We start from the raw sequence: 19257 nt of genomic DNA on the forward strand, positions 1-19257 counted from the left end.
TGGTCCAGAAATATTCTATGTAAAAATAATTTATTGATTCTTGCATTATTTCAATATTTAGCCTGCCTTTGATTTTGAGTTTTACTTAACCTAGGACAATGATCCACAATATAATGTTTCCAGTCAGATTTCCACAGTTATTTTTGCAACACACACACGGCTTCTGCTTTCACTCTCTATGATGAGGAATCCCTTTCTGTTATTGGGAAGAAAGAGTTTAGACTTTACATCAGTGGTTCTCAACCAGGGGTTGAGGGGTAATTTTGCCTCCCAGAGGACATTTGGCAATGCCTAAGAAACATTTTAATTGTCACAACTGGGGGAAGGGAGTAGGGCATTCTGTCATCTAGTGGGTGGTGCTAGATGCTGCTAAACATTCTGCCTTGCACAGGACAGGCCCCAATAGTACAGACTTACCTGTCCTAAAATGTCAGTAGTGCAGGTTCAGAAACTCCGCTTTCAATAATTACAGACTTCGGTGTTTGGTAGAAGTTTTGCATTATTCATATCACAAAATAAGCATTTCAATGCATATAAAAATTCCGCATAACATTAATTAAATGGTTAAAATGAAAGCAACTTTTAAAAGAAAAAAATTAGAATTAAATAATTATTAACATAATGAAGCTAAGAATTCAATTTGACTCAAGTATATTTCCCTCAAAATTATTCCTTTCCTAACATCTCATTAAATACTGTCTAATATCATGAAGGCTGACAAAAACAATGTAAAGTTTGAAGACAGAATCTCATCACTTAGTGCATCACTAAGTAACTTTCTGGCCAAGTTATAAAAAATCTAATGAAGCAGAAAAAAAAATTCAAAGTCACATATATAAAAAAAATTAAGTATGCTGAAATCTACTTAAAAAGACCACTCATAGTTTAAAAGAATAGAGGGCCGATTAGATGGCTTTGAAATGCAAATTTTCATTGTTCCATTTTAAAAGTCATGCCTAAGGTGGCCTTAAAAAGCAGTTATTTCCAAGAAATGGCATTCTTGGAAAGTTTCATTGTTCGGGAATTCTAACCTGTGTCACGTAGAAAGGACTGGAAACTGTCATCTCTACCTCCTGCACTCAACCCCAGCACACATGCGCACGAAGGTCTCACAACTTATAAAGGATTGCATCAAACCATTGCTTGAATATGCTCTCTAACTTCTTCTGGGAAAAATAACATTTATTCAACTTAAGTAGAAAAATTGTGGAGATTAAACAGAGCGACCGATTTACACAGCCATTCTTTAGAGAAAGTTTTGTTTTCCTTTAACATTTCAATTGCTCTAGTCAAGGGGAGTAAGTAACAACAATGCTATAAGACCACAATGCTTTGAAGAGAACTTTAGCATCCTGCAAACCAAGGCATTGGATAAGCACTATCTAATGAGGGTGGAGAGGCCAGCAATCCACCCCCTCCAGATAACCTTATCTCCAGCCTTGCTATTTTAGCAATTATGGCTGACCCTTGAAAAACACAGGTTTGAACTGTGCAAGTCAACTTATACTCAGATTTTTTTCAATAGAAATTATGAGTGTGCCTGCCTCTCCTGCCTCCCCTTTCACCTCCTCCACCTCTTCTGACTCTGCCATGTGTGAGACAGCAAGACCAACACCTTCTCTTCCTCCTCCTCCTCAGCCTACTCAAGGTGAAGGCAGTGAGGATAAAGACCTTTACGGTGATCCACTTCCACTTAACGAATAGCAGTTATATTATATCTTAATAATATTTTCTTTTCCCTAGCTTACTTTATTATAAGAATACAGTATATAACATGAAATATGTGTTATGTTAATTGACTGCTTATGTTATTGGTAAGGCTTCTGGTCAACAGTAGGCTGTTAGTAATTAAGTTTTGGAAGTGTCTAAAGTTACACATATATTTTTAACTGTGTGGGAGGTTGATTCCTCTAATCCCATGTTGTTCAAGGGCCAACTGTACTTGATATGTCATTTGTCATTTAAATTCTCAACAAAGAGTTGGATGGATGAGTCATTTTCCCCAGACTGACGGCATCATGAAGGCCTGAAGGTGTCACCAACTCCTCTCCTGCAACATCAGCTGAACAGATACAGTCCTCGCTTAGACCACCCTCAGAGAGCACGGTTTGTAAACCTTATGAAAATGGAAGTTGTAGAAAGCACTAAAAGTTGCTAAAATACTTTCATATGAAAAAGACTCAAATCCACCCACTGGATTAGACAAAAACCTGAGCTGAATGAGCCCCAGCTATCTACCTAGAATTTTATCTTCATTCCTCATTTGTCTTCCTTGCTCCCGGTGGAGAGAAGGGGATATACAAACAGATGGCTGCAGTTAGAAAAAGGCAATAGTTGCCTCAGAAACCCAGCTCCTGGTGAGTCAAAGTTATGGTTACAGGGAATGGGCTCTGTCCACAAAAGTTGCTTCTTTAAATATCTTCTGTGCATAAGAATCTGAAATCTCATTTGAATTTGCCAAACACCTGTTCAGTGTTAAGCAATGTGCCCACCGATTCCAAACCGCTATTTAAAAAGTCCTTAGGGAATGGAGGGTCAAAGAGTATAAACAATCTATTCTTTATTGGGCTATAAGAAAGCACCATATTAAAGTAGAAAAAGACCAGGTTATCTTGACAGGTCAAGATGGTGGCCTGTAGCAACCTCTGGCCTTTGCCTCTGATCACAGCCTTTATGTTCTAGTGACCTCATAGGAAGTTCTCTAAAATACACTAAAAATGTCTAGTTTGTTTTTAACTGTATTACGTGTTCACGTCTCTGAAACTTCTCTTTCATCTCGATTACTCTGTTAGGTCCCTCCTCAGTTCAACTCCAGTTCCCACTTTGGTAGATCAGCCTGTGGAACAAATGGGATGGCATTCACTACCCAATGATAATTAAAATTTAAATGGCTATAAGAAAACAAGTCCTCCACTGTTTATTGGTGCCCATACAATCATCAAAACATAGGTACTGTAAATCTTACAAATGTGACTCAAAAAGATTGAAAGTGGAATAGATTCTAAGAAACAAAAAATTGTATTATTCACATTCCAGCTGATCTGTATCGCCAAATAACAAATAAATCATCCAAGGAATTCCTCCAGGAACAATCTTTTTCCTTGAGTTTTCCCATTCATTTTTTAAAAATTTCAACAAATATTTATGGAAGACCCACTTTGTGACATCCACTGTGGTGTAGGTGCTTAGTAGGGGCTTGCTACCCCTACCATTGGTCTTCCACTCTAAGCTAGGAAGAGAAAACTTTTTTCTTTAAGAAACATTCGATTAAACACAGGATTAGTGATATATGAATATATATCCTCCAAGTCAACAGGTTCATTTCCTCCTGGATTTCTCTAAGTTACTTTGCTGTTGCTATTTTAATAACATAATTAGAATGTGCTAGAAAAATAACAGAAATCGGTCAAATTGATACTTTCCTTTCTCAAACAACTTTTTATCAAAAGGAAGAAAACTAAATGTATTTGTCTCTTGGCTATTAAAAATACATTGGAGCAAACAGACACTTAGGATTAGATTATCACAAAGGAAAAGTCAAATAATTCCTGAGGCATTCAAAAACATGCAGAAATGTCAGTAAACATCCTTGAATGATTTTTCCCCGCCCTGGCAGAATGAAAAGGTAAGGAAAAACACTAGATGCAAGAATCAGCAGACAGACAGTAGCTCGGTTTGTCTTCCATTTCCCTTATCCCCAGACAGTTCATGATTCTCGGTTTTAGAAACTGGACCACAGGGACGACAGCTGAGTGTCTGATTTTTCAAATGACTGACGTACAATCACCGGGCACATAGGGGTCAAACCTTGCAGCTATTTCAAAAACACTTATGTATAATCTGATGAAAAGAAATAGCTAAACAGAAAAGATATAAACAAATTTGAAGTTTGGGAAGTCTTGTTGAAGAATCACTAAACTGACAGCACAGAAGTGAAAGGAACTGAATTATAAAGGAGGGGGACAAAAGCCCAGATCTGGAAATAGTCATTCTATTTCAAGATTTGTCCTGAAGAACTGTACTTTACAAGAAGTTAATTACACTTGTGAAAGCTACAATCATTCTGCCATTATCTATACTCCCACTAAATCTCTATTAGAAAGACTACCAACAAGGGATCCGTATGTCACATTAAGAGAAAAAGACAAAACCAAGCAAGTTTATAAAAACTGATGAAAGAACAACAAACCAATGCAAATGGCCTTCGCTACTGGTTATATGGCACCCATTTTAGCTTTTTAACTTCCTAGGATAGACTTATATAAGTACTTTCCCAACAGAAATAAAATTGTTATACCATTTTCAAAAAATATCATGTGGTTATATAAATCAAGATGAGACTTTGAAAACAAAAGTACTCCATAAATATGTATACATTGTCTCTCAAGGAAAACAAATTTCTCATTACCACCATGTGGCCAAAGATAGATTACTAATAACAGATGTTTTTAAGTATCCACTTTAGAAAATTTAGGTACTATAAATATGCCCAAGGAAACTCAAAGTAGTATATTATTAAAATAATTATTTTTATCTCCAAATTATGTAAATCAAATACACTAATTTTTTCTCCCCAGAGAAGTTTGAAACAAATGCCTATATGCTCTGAAAGTTGTCTTTGGATTCTTTTAACTTTAATCTTTATATTTAAAATACATTTATACTGTAAACAATTCAAATAATATAAAGCAAATGGACCCTTTGTAGATTCCAATCCCACTTTCTTTCTCAGAGGTAACATCTCCTATCAGTTTATTGTGTTTTTTTTCCAGACCTTTGTCTAAATGTATATAATCCAAAGGTTGGGTTTTTTTTAGAATTATGAAAAAAGCTATACTGCACGTATTCTGCAAATTGCTTTAGTAGAGATAAAAATTACTAACCTGAATACAGTTTGGAAGCCGGCTCTGTACCACTGTCCCCAAAGACAAAAATGACCATCAATAACTAGCTTTAAAGCTTCAACCATGAAGTTCCCACGACTGTTCATGTTTGCAGTAATTTTCCCTAATTTTTTCTATCAGAAATCAAGCTTCTAAATTACTGCACACTATTCTTTGTAACTGAGGAAATAGCTACCAACACCCTGAATGTTATCAAGCAAAATTATAGTTGGGGTAGACCAAGAGAATACCAGTCTGCCATTAAGCACAGCGAGCTCCCTGGGAGGGAAGGCTGGAGAGGATTTGAAAAGGGCAAAAAGAGAGACACATGGGCAGACCCAGAGACCCCCTGACTCCTGAAGCTCTCCCTTCATCTATCCTTGGATTCCCCTTTCTTGGCATTCTGGCAACTTTGAATAAACAGTCAGGAACCCCCAGACAAATATTTCATTGCATATTGCTTATTTTCAATTAGTTACCCAGTAATAAAATAGATGACTTCTGTGAAGAAATCTTTAAAGAAAAGTCTCTCCACAAACCAAATCTTGTGGCACTCACCACAGGGTTAGACACTTTTAATAAAAATTATTATTAATCTGCATGAGATATAAAAGGCTCATCCTTCCTTGGCTACATTTAGACCCTCTCCCTCCTTTTCTTCCTTCCCCATCCAACTCAGCAGCCAGGGTCACTGTTTACCCATCTGACATCACTGTTTGCCAGCCATTAGCATTATTTAATTAGCTCCTTCGACAAACCAAGTCACTGTCGGGAGCTGTTTCTGTGACTTGAAACACAACCTACACCAGCCCTCTGGAGTCTGCTCTGTACCACCAGGGGTCCCCTGGGCTCCAGAACACCTCAGCTGAACTCAGGTGTCAGGACAAAGCCCACAGGAGAGAGAATCAGTCCCAAGAGAAGTCAGCCTCAGACATTACTGGCTGGCACTACAGCTGGAAATAAAATGTTTCCTCGACAGATTTTTTTTTTTTTTTTTTTTTTTAATATTTTAAGTTCTGGGATACATGTGCAGAATGTGTCAGTTTGTTACATAGGTATACATGTGCCATGGTGGTTTGCTGCACCCATCAACCCGTCATCTAGGTTTTAAGCCCCACATGCATTAGGTATTTGTCCTAATGCTCTCCCTCCCCTTGTCCCCGCCCCTAAAAGGCCCTGGTGTGTGATGTTCCCCTCCCTGTGTCCATGTATTCTCATTGTTCAACTCGCACTTATGAGTGAGAACATGCGGTGTTTGGTTTTCTGCTCTTGTGTTAATTTGCTGAGAATGATGGTTTCCAGCTTCATCTATGTCCCTGCAAAGGACATGAACTCACTCTTTCTTATGGCTGCATAGTATTCCATGGTGTATATGTGCCACATTTTCTTTATCTAGTCTATCATTGATGGGAATTTGGGTTGGTTCCAAGTCTTTGCTATTGCGAATAGCACTGCAATAAACATACGTGTGCATGCATCTTTATAGTAGAATGATTTATAATCCTTTGGGTATACGCCCAGTAATGGGATTGCTGGGTCAAATGGTATTTCTGGTTCTAGACCCTTGAGGAATCGCCACACTGTCTTCCACAATGGTTGAAATAATTTACACTCCCATTAACAGTGTAAAAGCTATTTCTCCACATCCTCTCCAGCATCTGTTGTTTCCTGACTTTTTAATGATCAATCGCCATTCTAACTGGCATGGGATGGTATCTCATTGTGGTTTTGATCTGCATTTCTCTAATGACCAGTGATGATGAGCTTTTTTTCATGTTTGCTGGCTGCATGAACGTCTTCTTCTGAGAAGTGCCTGGACAGCTGTTTAAACACTCTACACGATAGAGACTGTTTACATGTCTACACAGGTGGACTGCAAAGTACACAACAAAACAGGGCATTTATCTTCAAGCACAGGTATTGCTAAAAAGAAAAATAAACCCTTGCAAAGGAGTCTGTGATCTTTTTGCTCACGTTGTAATTAACAAAGAGTTAGGAGATAGTGTTAGGTATTCGTTTGGTAATCAGTTTCTGAGTATCTCTTAGAATCAAGCATTGTGGAGCACAGAAACATGAAATGACCCATCCTGTGACTGTGAGAAATTTGCAGCCTACTGGCAGTTTGGACGTGCAAAGATGTGATTGGAAAACAGGCCATGTGGATTGCTGGCATGCAGGAAATGCTCTGAGGATATCCATACCTTTTTCCCACCAAGAAGACTCCTGGAGGCTTCTCCCTCCTCTCCACTCTCTTCTAACAGGGACAGGTTTGATTGGGGGTGGGCAAAGGTCAGTTGGATTCTCAATACTAGAAACACCTATCCTGCTGTGGATACACTATTCTCCCAAGCCAAGGACAAGACTAAGACCCCTGGGAAACAAGGGGAAGGCAGGGAAGGTGGTCAGAGATGAAGAGGGCAAGAGGCACAAAACCTGTGGCTTTGTTTTTACCAAAAATGTTAAGGAAGTCTTGGGTAGCACCAGAGTGCCCATGAGCATAGGATGCTCTGGCTGGGTCTAAACAACAACGTTTTTTGAAACCATGATGTGGGAAAATGGCCAAGTTACATGTGGTTTTCCTGTTTCTTCATCATTGAAGACTAAAATCCACCTGTGGAAACCGATCTCTCCCACTATACAAGTGGGAAAATACTTTACGTCCTAGTGGTTATGCAAAGGTTAAGTGACTGCTGGATTCTGGAATAGCGGGTTGATGACTAGGAGGAGTGAGCTGTCCACATAATAATTAAAGTGTGTTTCAGATGAGGTGTGGCTGGTGCTGCAGACCATATCCTTTGAGGAAAACTCCCTCTGCAGCTGAAGAGGAGGCACTGAGGGCTGAGTCCAGGGAGGGATGAGAAGGGCACTCCCATTGTGAGCAGGTGAGCTGCCTGCTTTCAGTGCCAGAGAAGAAGCTGGCTTCTGTACTTCAGGAGCAGCCCCATGTAGGGTCCAGTCTTAAGGCTGTTCTCTTATTCTTCCTTTATGTAAAAGCCTTCTGGAAAGCTTAAATGTTATGATTTGGCCTCAGCTATGCTGTGGGAAACGAAAGGACAGGCTCTTTTCTGTATTGAGAAAGAAGTGGCACAGGGTAGAGAACTACATCCTGGGAAAGCAGGTTGTAAGATGGCAAATGTGCCCTGCAGGACAGCAGGCAGCCTCGTGCCCCAGAACACCAGTGGAGGGGCAGTGCCAGCCAGCGGGTCTGCAAGACGTGCCGGGGTTCCCGATGTACCTTGAGATTCCAGGGAGGGTGGAACCTTAACATTAGTGCTAGAAAAAGATCTATCTCTCTTGGCAAACCAAAATACTTTATTCTACTGCAAATAGTCCCCATGACAACCACATTTCCATTTATGTCTTAGCTCATAATAACTCAAGAACACTCACTATTCTTAGCCTACCTTTGTAGCACAGCCATTTCTTCAGACATTTCACTCCTTCCCACCTCTAATCTCTGTTTCAATGATCCTCTGGATTCTAAACTTTTCTGAATACTTTTTTAAAAAACAGATGAAATACCAATAACCAATAAAAGAAACAAAATTTTATTCTATCTTTTTTTAAAAAAAATTCTCTCAATCTACTTATCATCATTGGTGTGATTTCTATATGCAAGTTGGAGGTGAAAAGTCTGAAATTAGTTCAAAATGGCTTTTGCCAGACTCATTAAAATGCTTCGGAAGCGGTTTTAATTTTTTTTCTAGCATCTTCAATGGGCCTGATTTCTGCCCCACTTCGAATCATTCTTCCTCTGTACAATCTCACATATCTGCGAATAAATATGTAAGCTCTCCTCTACTTAATAAGTAAACCTCACATTATAAACTGTTGGGCAACCCAGGAGAAACAGGCCAGATGGCCTAGAGACTTGCTGGCCTGCTAGGCCTGAACAGAAGCACAGGCTTTCCTCAATCTATGTGCTTTGTGCAGTTAATATAATTCTATTTTTGGAAACATAACCTTGGTTCCAAGTTCAGCCCATGTTTCTTTCCTGTGCAGCACTCAACTATTCCACTCTCTCATGACACTTCTCTGCAGGACCACCCTCGAACAGGAACTCCGGGTTGTCCATTGCAAAGTGTTCCCATTTATTTAAAGTTTCCCATCACTCTCTTCTTTCCACCTCCATTCTCTGGCAAAAGCATCTTCTTTTTTCTTTGCACCAAGAAATATACAACAGGCAGTTCTGGTCATTTACTTTCTCCAACTTTCTTTTATGTTTCTGAGTCACTGAATCTTGCCTCACACCAATAACATCTAGCCCTAATTTGATTTTTTTCCTCCAATATTTCAAATACAAAACAAGACAAAATCTTGTTTCCTTTGGTACAAAAGTGGCTCCAACAATAGCTAGTGCGAAGTGTTGATGGCACTTTGATCTCCATTTGGCAGCATGAGGGAACCAAAGCTTTTTACTCTCCTGGTGACTAATCATTATTTCACATCAATTGGAGAGGATTAACAAATCTTAGTAATCCAGATGTGCGTTTGCAATTCCTATGGTCCCCAAGTGTGCCACATGCATTGTGGGAATAAGCATTAGGTTAATAACCTAGCACTATTTAAAAAATTTAATGCACTTTGTCTTTATAAACTATGACATGCCCTCCAATACACTATAAAGCAAGCCTTACTTTAGAGTGGGGTGACATAACAGTTGTAGGTTTATCGATGTGGAAAGGAAAGTTATTTGACATTTATTGTTCTGGCAAAGTATAAAGACAAAAAGAAAAATAGTTTTCTTTGGGTCTGGACATTCAGATCTTTCTGGATGAAAATTCGCAGAGCAGGAAATGTAGGGCCTATAGTCCGATAAGGATGCACATCCTCTATTCACAGGCATATTTTCAAAATACCCCAGAGGAGCCCTTCTTCTTAGAGGAGTCACTGAAAAGACCAGCTGGAGGGCATCCAGGCAGAGAGAATGGGATGCCACAGATACTTAGTATTAGAAGCAACAAGCTGTTTGGAGAACTGGGACTTAGGGTGTACAGGGGAAAATGGCAAGAAGTGAGGCTGGAAAGGGAGAAGAGGCCAGTATCTCCAAGGATTTTACACGCCACGCTGGGACAAAAGCTCTGTTCTTAGAAAGAGCTCTCTGGAGGTAGCACAGAATGTAGGTAGGAGAGGAAAGAGACAGGAAGCAAAGAGATCAGCTAGGGAACTTCTGCAAGGGTCCAGGCCCACCGTGAGAGCTTGAACACATGTGTGGAGAAGGGTAACTGGATTCCCAAAACATTTCTGGGCAGATCGGAGGAGCCACTGAATGACTCACTGGATATGGGGGCGAATGCTCTCATGAGGTCAGTGAAAGCTCAGAGAAACAGCAGGGGAGCACAATGAGGATCTCATGATCATGAGCTTGGTCTTGTGTCCCAGCCCCCACCCTACCCCACTCCACCCCATGCAACAGCCAGTCCCTCTCCTGCACTGTTGTCACATGGCTCAGTACAATCTCCTTGGGCACATAGCCCATGGCATTATAAACCACTGGTTAAAATGCTGGCTGCATAAACGTCTTCTTTTGAGAAGTGTCTGTTCATGTCCTTCACCCGCTTTTTGATGGGGTTGTTCTTTTCCTGTAAATTTGTTTAAGTTCCTTGTAGATTCTGGATATTAGACCTTTGTCAGATGGGTAGATTGTAAAAATTTTCTCCCATTCTGTTGGTTGCGGGTTCACTCTGATGCTAGTTTCTTTTGCTGTGCAGAAGCTCTTTAGTTTCATTAGATCCCATTTGTCAATTCTGGCTTTTGTTGCAATTGCTTTTGGTGTTTTAGTCATGCGGGGCTTAAAACCTAGATGGCGGGTTGATAGGTGCAGCAAACCATGATGGCACATGTATACTATGCAACAAACCTGCACGTTCTGCACATGTATCCCAGAACTTAAAGTAAAATAAAAAAATTTTTAAAAAAATAAATTTTAAAAAAATGCTCATCTTCTGGGCTGTACTCTGAGTGTCTCAGGGCAGGGACCATAACTCACCCATCTTCATATCCTCAATACTTGGCACATAAGGGCTTGTTATGTGATGAATGACTTTCAACTTTTAATCTACATTTGGCCATCAAAATGGAAAATAACCCAAACTTCAGAGAAGTTGCTTCTTTCTTCTGTCTGCTTCTCTATACATTTATAAAGTTAGTCCAGAAAATTTATTTCAGTCATGACACCCCAGAGGTATAAATATATGTGATATATGAGTCAAGGTAGATAAAGAAAATAGCCACCATTCCTAGCGTGATATGTGTCATATGATAAAGCACTCGAAGTTGACAGTAAGAAGGCTGCTGTGTGTCTTGTTCATCTGGGTCCTCCCTCCCACTCCCAATGATAGCTATCCATTTCCCCCACTACTGGCATCATTTTCTACCTACTTTTTCACATTTATCTGTGTTCCTAGTTCCTATGCCCTGAGCACCACCCCTCCCCAAATCCAATACAGCTGTCATCATTCTGGACAAATTGTCTTGCTTTCCTAGCCCAGGGCAATGTTCTATGTTGTTTCTTTTGCCTAGAATGTCCTCTCATCATCTTTTCTACTTGCCAATACCTTAAAGTATTTTATTAAATGAATTATCTTATTTAATTACTTAGCAGCACGTGATACTGTTGTCAGACAGTCCTTATTTTATTTCGTTACTTAGCAGCATGTGATACTGTTGACCATATACAACTCCAAATCTGCTTTATTTTTCTGACTGGAAGACAACTAATGTCTAAGAGTTCTGGCTCTTGAGGTTTTTTTTTTATCGCTGTGTGATATCACACATATTATATAACCCTTCTAAATCTCAGTTTCCTCATCTGTAAAAGAGAAAAAAATAGTGCTTACCTTCTAGAGTTGGTGTGAGGATTAAATTTTATCATGCATATGAAGTGCTTAACACGGTTCCTAGCACAATGGCAAATAGCTGAATAGCTATTAGCAGTTGTTATGCTTATTATATTATTTAACTTTTAATATAACTACTGTCTACCCTGCTGCCCAAGGCATGTCTCTTATCCGAGAGGCGTTTTCTTTCCTTTTCCTTTTCTTCACGTCTTCCTGTTCCTTCCCATATCCAATCAGTTACTAAATTCTATGAATTCTACCGTCTAAATATCCTTTGCATGTTAGGCAAGAGCCCAGACTGCACAAAATAGGTATAAACTGAATTTTAGAAGCTTGAAAATAAGACAAGTCAAAAAAAAAGAAAAAAGTGGCTTTGGAGAGGAAAGTATTGTTAACATCATTAATAATTAGGCCTTCCCGAATAAGAGACAAAAACAATAACAATGCTTCAAAACTATTAACAGACTGCAGCTTGAAATCCTTACTTCTATGCCAAGCATCAGACTGTTCTTGAAATCCTTACTTCTACATCAAACCTTCATTATGTAACTGGTCCTATAATTGGAGGAAGGACTGCTCACATAGCTAACTTTGAAAACTGGCAGTGTACCATATTCGCAACAGATTGGCAAATTATTTAAGAAGTCGGTAGGAATAAGAAAGTGGGTATATTTTTCATTTTGATTGACGGAAGTCATCATGTGGGTAAAACCATCACTTCATTCAGTACTACTAGGTCTTGGATCTGTGAAAGGATATTTGCTACAGTGAATCTCCCAGCCAAGGGCTCCCATGGTGGCTACAAATCACCTACTTAAGTTTCCATATAGTAGACCATGACTTCTATGTTTTTAAATGAAAACAGCACCGTGTGATTAAAGTACCATATATTATATACATAAATTCCTTTAATGAACAAACATTTACCAAGCACCTGGTCAAAGCAAAGTACCATGCTAGAGACCCCTGAGGACCTCGATATTCCCAAAGTCATTGCCAGCACATTATCATTCAATCACCTGACTACAATCCATGTCCCTATGTTTCCAGTCCTTTTTTTTTCTTTCAGGAATTCCTTCATAGAACTATTTAGCCTCTCAAATACCCTAAGGAATTTTAGAATAATTTTGACATTTTTTAGTGATAGTTATTTAAAATAAAATATTTAAAAGTAGAAATACATTAATAGAGCTTAGTATTTGTGGAATATAAAGACAAAGTTTGTTCTTCCCAATCAACCTGTGTTACATATTTCCAGGTAATTTTAATTTATATGGCAAATATATGATTTAAGCACAAAAAATTATTATTATTATTTTGAGATGGGGTCTCACTATATTGTCCAGTATGGTATCAAACTCCTGGACTCCAGTGATCCTCCTGCCTCCTCCTCCTTAGTAGATGGCACTACAGGCACTCAGCCAAAAATTTTTTTAATGACTAGACCTTATTTGGCATTAGAGTCAAGTCTATATTAAAATGTAGACAAATTAAAATATGTTATAGCATTTTTTAAAAATCTGCCTTTTTTGACCTGATATAAATTTTGCACCCCTCCACCAATCATCTTGTTTAGTCATAGTCATTTTTAATCTCAGTAAATAAAAGCTACATTGGATTCAATTATCATTGTATTTTCTTTTTATTATTATTTTCTTAAATGCTAGAAACACCTTAACATGCTTTATAAAAGATGGCATTATCGTCATTTATATTCTGCTCCTTGTTCACCTCCTATATTTAACCAATGGTTATGAATACAAAATTAACAACAGATAGTTAGAATAAAACCAATTTAAAGCAATTTAATGGTCAAAACCAGGAGCTATCAGCTGTTGGTGTTCTGTTGCATTATTAAACCAACTCAGAAATGCGGACTCTTACCTGATCCCCACTAACTGCCAGTCATGGGTAGTTGCTATACACCCTGTGGCTGTAAAATCAATTCCTTTTTAAGGAAAAAGTTTCTAAGCAATAATTATACTTTACTTACAGTTTTTAAAGGGTATTAAGACAAATGTCGTTACTGCACCACATTCCTAAACCCCCTAGTGGCTCCAGAGCTATCAGCCGGGAAGCACTTTACATTTTGAAAATGTATTGCTCAGGACAAAATGATGAAGAGCCCTGGAGAGCATCTGCTGTGAAAGAAGAAACAATTTCGGGCCAGGAATATGATTTCCTGTAAGTGAAATAATCACATGAGAAGAAAAGTGAAATTATCTCACACTTACTAAAGGCTCAAGTGATGGGGAAAAGTTAAGACGGAAAAGAAAAATGAGGAGCAAAAAGGAAGCAGGAGTGAGGAAGCAGGTGTGAGGAAGGACCACATGTCTATGTCTTCCCTTATGCACAAGCACTAGACTTTTCGTTCCAGTAAAGAATTTCCAGCAAGTGACAGAAAGCAAACCCATGCCCAGTTGAACTGAACAATTTCTCTATGAACAGGAAATGTTTTGTCAAGAACCAGAAATTTCTTTTGATAATCAGTCATGAATGAACACAGGTGGCAGAATGTATTCTCTGATATCTCCCTCTCTCTCTTTGTTTTTTTTTTTTTTTTTTGAGACAGAATCTCACTTTGTCACCCAGGCTAGAGTGCCGTGATGTGATCTTGGTTCACTGCAACTTCTGCTTCCCAGGTTCAAGTGATTCTCATGTCTCAGCCTCCTGAGTAGCTGGGACTATAGGCATGTGTCACCACATCCAGCTAATATTTTGCATTTTTAGTAGAGACGGGTTTCACTGTTGTGGTCAGGCTGGTCTCGAACTCCTGAGCTCAGGCAATCCGCCCGCCTCAACTTCCCAAAGTGCTGGGAGTCCAGGTGTGAGCCACTGTGCCCGGCTCTCTCACATCTTTCTGGGCTCAAACTCCCAAATGTTTCCAAAAAACCACTACTTAATGCAAGAAAATTAAAGATGATCTAAAACAAGACTTGATTTATGTCACCGGATAAGTAAATATCATGGACACATAAATTCCACCACCCCTTCCCCCAAAATATGAGAGTCAAAGACTGAACACTGCTGAGAAACATAGTAGAAAAATTAAATGCTACCTCATCTGAGAAGCATAACTTTCTTGAGGATATGGCCATAGCAGTCATAAGATTCTCAAAGGGGAATGCAAGCCCCAAAATTTAAGAGCCATTGTTGTAGATAAAATAAGAAAAACTAAGTTAAAGACAGAGGATTTTGTCTTAAATTCCTGGAATTAAAAGAATTTTTCCATTTCATTGATATTATTTTCTGTTGTCAGCTTTAGCTAAAGGAAATTACAATAAACCATATAATAAACAAACAATCACTATTTTATTTAATTTCAGTTTAATAATAAGACCTACATAATAAAGCCCCCAAAAGAGACGGTTAAAAACTATAAACCAGTTCCATTGGTTTTGAAAGGGTTTTTTGTATGTAATTTTCTTTAATGTAGCTAACCACCACCAAAACCCCTTTGGTTCTTTGGAGAGACAGATTACCAAGAAGGAGGTTAGAAAGGGAGAAAAATCTGGGAAGCAATCTCAGTTCCTCACTAACCTCAGAACTATGCCTAGATATAAGCCCAAGGCCTTTGAATCTCAGCCAGAGACCAGCTTTTCTTTCCCATCTTGTAAGAGGCTTCACAGGGGAGACCGGTCCTTGTTTTTGGTTTAGAGATGGCCTTGAACAAGAAAAAGAAGATAAGTATACACTGAATACACAACCTTTTCTGGAATCCAAAAGCCAGCAGCATCTTAACACTGAAGTACAAAGGCATTTTCAATGATGGTTCAGTGAACATAATCCCCCAGGTGCAGCTTTACTGTACGGCAGAATATTAAAATGCACAATTAAGTCTCTTTCCTTGAGAAGAAAGAAATAAGTAATTTTTTAAAAGTCCTCAAAGATCTTGAATAGCAAAGTGATGAAAGGACAAGTGGGAAACTCACCATGAAGAGGGAATGACAGAGATTATGAAATAATTGGATCTCATCCAAGGAACAGACAAAGCACATGGAAGCCATATTTTAACTATGAAATGCAAAAAGATATACACAGCTTGAAATATGTTAATATCATGTGAAACCTAATCGGCTTATAAATGGTATTTTGGACTGTAACAAAGCAAATGTCACCAAATGGGGCCCCAAGAAGGTAGGAGAGAAGAATAGACCCCAAGGAAGCATCCCTAGGGCTTAGAAGACAACAATTATTCCATCCTGCCATGAACATGAAAGGTTTCTTCTCCTGGATACCTAAGTCTGGAGTGAGCTCAGAAATGCCGTATGTGCAAAGAGTGCAAAGATAATAAGCGGCTCACGGTGCTGAAACTGGCTACATAACCTCTGTAATAAGTTACTTATAAAACCTCAATAAAACCCAGAGCTAGTCAAACCGAGCTGGAGAGGATGGAGGCTACAGTTACAGGTTAAAGGCGATGAACTTAGTGAATCCATAATTACACAAATGACTTGGAAGGTAGAAAGGAGACTTTTCTATAAAAGCAGATAGAAAAATGAGGTCAACATTTAAAAGCTGATGTGACTAATAAGCAGATCAGTGGCTGCTGGGCTAGGGGTGGGAGCCCAGGTTGACTGCAAATGCGGATGAAGGAACTTTCTCAGTCAAAGTGTCTAACACTGGAATGTGGTGATGGTTGCATGACTCTGCATTTATTAAAATCATTAAATAATATACTTAAAATGGGTGCTTTTTGTAGTACGAAAATTATAGCTTAATAAAGCTGTAATCATTTTTTATTTTAAAGTTGACATGTTTTTAAATTTTGCGATTTTCACACTCTATAAAATAGTTGTACTGTATATCTCTGTGATGTGTTAGTTACATTAAAAATGTTCTTTTTCCACTATTGGTAATATAAATTTTTATAATAATCTAAAGTAAGATTCTTAAGTTTTTAAAATTACTCTAAATGGATTATTTTCATAATCATTAACAATCCAAATAGGAACCAAAATAGCAAGAAACACTTAGAAGAAATTGAAAGAAGACATTTCAGTAGCTTTCTCAACATTTACTGTCTTTTGGCAACCCAGTCTAACCCTTTTAACAGGGTAGTATATTAATCTCAATGTGTTTAAAGACTGACAGATCACAGGAATTTGATAATTTCAGAAGAAAAGTATTTTTAAACTCCAGCAGGCACACCAATAAAGCTCAGCAATAAATTGTGAGCATTCTTACCAAAAAAAAAAAAGATGCACATGAATTTTATATACTTAAAGTATTTGGAAAACACTAAATAATGTCAGATATGACACTGTGGTTAAGAATGTCAGTCTGCCTTGACCAGGTACTAATCACTTGGGCCAGTTACTTTCCCCCTGATTCTGCATCTGTGAAATGGAGATAACAATAGTATCTACTCCCATAATACTGTTAATGGGGTAAAAAATAGAAATTTTAGTTAGTGCCTGGCATATGGTAAACATTCAAGAAACACTAGCTGCTATTCTACATTTATTGATATTATCCCTGGGCTGGGTTCAACATACAAGATGATTTTAGTCTTTTCTACAAAGCGTCACCCCCAGGGACACATCCAGTCCTTTACCTTCCTGGAATGCCAATTACTCAGCAATCTTCACGTAAACTGGAGAAAATGTTTCCAGCTGTTGTAACAGAAAATGTCTTCCAAATTTTGATTCATTACACAAGGTGTTATCACTCATTTTCTGGCACAGAGCTGGTGCACTATCCCAGAACTGATCTGACACACTTTCTTCAGCTGATGTCAAACCAAATTATAACGCAAATAGGACAAACGAAAAGTCACATGAACAGAATCCATTTACAGTGGGGTCATTCACACTGGTCCTTCCAGGTGAGAGAAGCACTGAGAGAGAGAGATTTGCAATTATTTAAATACATAGCATAAAGCTTCACTTTTGTCTTCAAAAAAAAAGTAATTTTAAGACCTAGAAAACACAGTTGCCAATCCTCAAAATAGATCCACATTTCCTCTGGTTCTTCCTCTAGTTCTCTTGTGCCCCAAAATGTAGGTATGTGGGTGTAAACATCTCCAAAGTCAAGTTCTCGTGCATTTTGATAATCTTGTAAAGTTTTGAAAGTAACTTCCCTCTCACGTTAACTGATGGTAGAAAATGAATGGGAACTTTACACACCTGATTCCCAATACACCTTAATGGGAAAGTGCAGGCTCATAAAACTGAGGGCTAGGACATTTAGTATTCATTTTAAGGGCTTCTAAAATATGCCACAAGCTTAGAGTACAGGGACTAATTTTAATGGAAATCTGTTTATTAGCATGCTGGTACACAAAAGTAGGCTTTTAATATTATTTGGATTTTTTTTTTTTTTTTTTTTTTTTTGAGACAGAGTTTCGCTCTTGTTGCCCAGGCTGGAGTGCAATGGCACGATCAAAGCTCACTGTAACCTCCGCCTCCTGGGTTCAAGCGATTCTCCTGCCTCAGCCTCCTGAGTAGCTGGTATTACAGGTGTGTGCCACCACACCCGGCTCATTTTTGTATTTTTAGTAGAGACGGGGTTTCACCACGTTGGCCAGGCTGGTCTCAAACTCCTGACCTCAGACAATCAGCCTGCCTCGGCCTCCCAAAGTGCTGGGATTACAGGCATGAGCCACCACGCCCAGCATTATTTGGATTCTTAATGTGCTAGAAGTGTTATTAATTCAACTATAAAATAAAACACATCTTTCAGTTATTTAAAGTACGAAGGCAATGTTACTCACAGTGTTTCGGCAGTCACATTTTCAAACAGTACAAGGACGTCCTCAAATAAGATTAACTGTATCAATCATCTCCTACTCCCATGAACATACAAATGTGAAAATGCAAGTTTCTCTAGTAATGAAACTTGCAGTGAGTCTGAAAGGACTCTTCCCTTAGGATTCTGTTGTGAGGAGTTCTCCCAAGTCTTCCACTGCCCACTGAAAGAAAACTAAGGTATTCCCAATGCCTGCCACAGAATCCATGCTGAATCGATGTTTCCGGATCTAACAAGTCTACAAGGGCTTGCACATTTTAAACATTAAAAGACATTTATGTTAAAAAGCTAAAGCACAATCATCTTAATAAAACCCAGGTGAAACTCTTGATCCAATTTGGCAAAACCAAAGACAACTCCGTGAATAGTCTGTTCACCTAACAGGCTTTGTAACAGGTCTTTGTTTTATATGGTCACTGTCAATAATTGGCACTCTGTACAATACAATAATACATGAGATTAGATTTTCTCCAACTGAACGTATCCCAGAGGCATCACAGCATGATCTTCAGAAATTCTCCCTTTTCCTATAAACTGTTGCCAAATGCAGCAAGGATTTAATCAATGGATGTGTTTTTTTCTCAATACACAGTGGCTAAGTCTACCAATTTGACACACAATGTAAATAAAGAGAAAAGCAATTTTTGCTATATAAGAAAACGACTGGCTAGGCATGGTGGCTCACACCTGTAATCCCAGCACTTCGAGAGGCCGAGGCAGGAGGATTGCTTGAGTCCAGGTGTTCGAGGCCAGCCTGGACAACAGGGCAAAACCCTGTCTCTACA

At 38.6% G+C, this 19257-nt stretch overlaps 1 protein-coding gene and 1 long non-coding RNA gene across 5 annotated transcripts in view; one reads left to right on the plus strand and one right to left on the minus strand.

The window, feature by feature from the left end:
- DCLK1 (doublecortin like kinase 1) overlaps positions 1–19257 on the minus strand; it is a 354676-nt gene that overhangs the window by 304152 nt on the left and 31267 nt on the right. The window lies entirely within an intron of this gene.
- LOC129526493 (uncharacterized) overlaps positions 1–19257 on the plus strand; it is a 31315-nt gene that overhangs the window by 5708 nt on the left and 6350 nt on the right. Inside the window, exon 2 of the long non-coding RNA XR_008671152.1 lies at positions 1979–2106. This is a non-coding gene — a long non-coding RNA (uncharacterized lncRNA). The remainder of the gene's footprint in view (positions 1–1978; positions 2107–19257) is intronic.

The sequence above is a fragment of the Gorilla gorilla genome, chromosome 14 (genome assembly GCF_029281585.2).
Source record: "Gorilla gorilla gorilla isolate KB3781 chromosome 14, NHGRI_mGorGor1-v2.1_pri, whole genome shotgun sequence".
Classification (NCBI taxonomy): domain Eukaryota; kingdom Metazoa; phylum Chordata; class Mammalia; order Primates; family Hominidae; genus Gorilla; species Gorilla gorilla.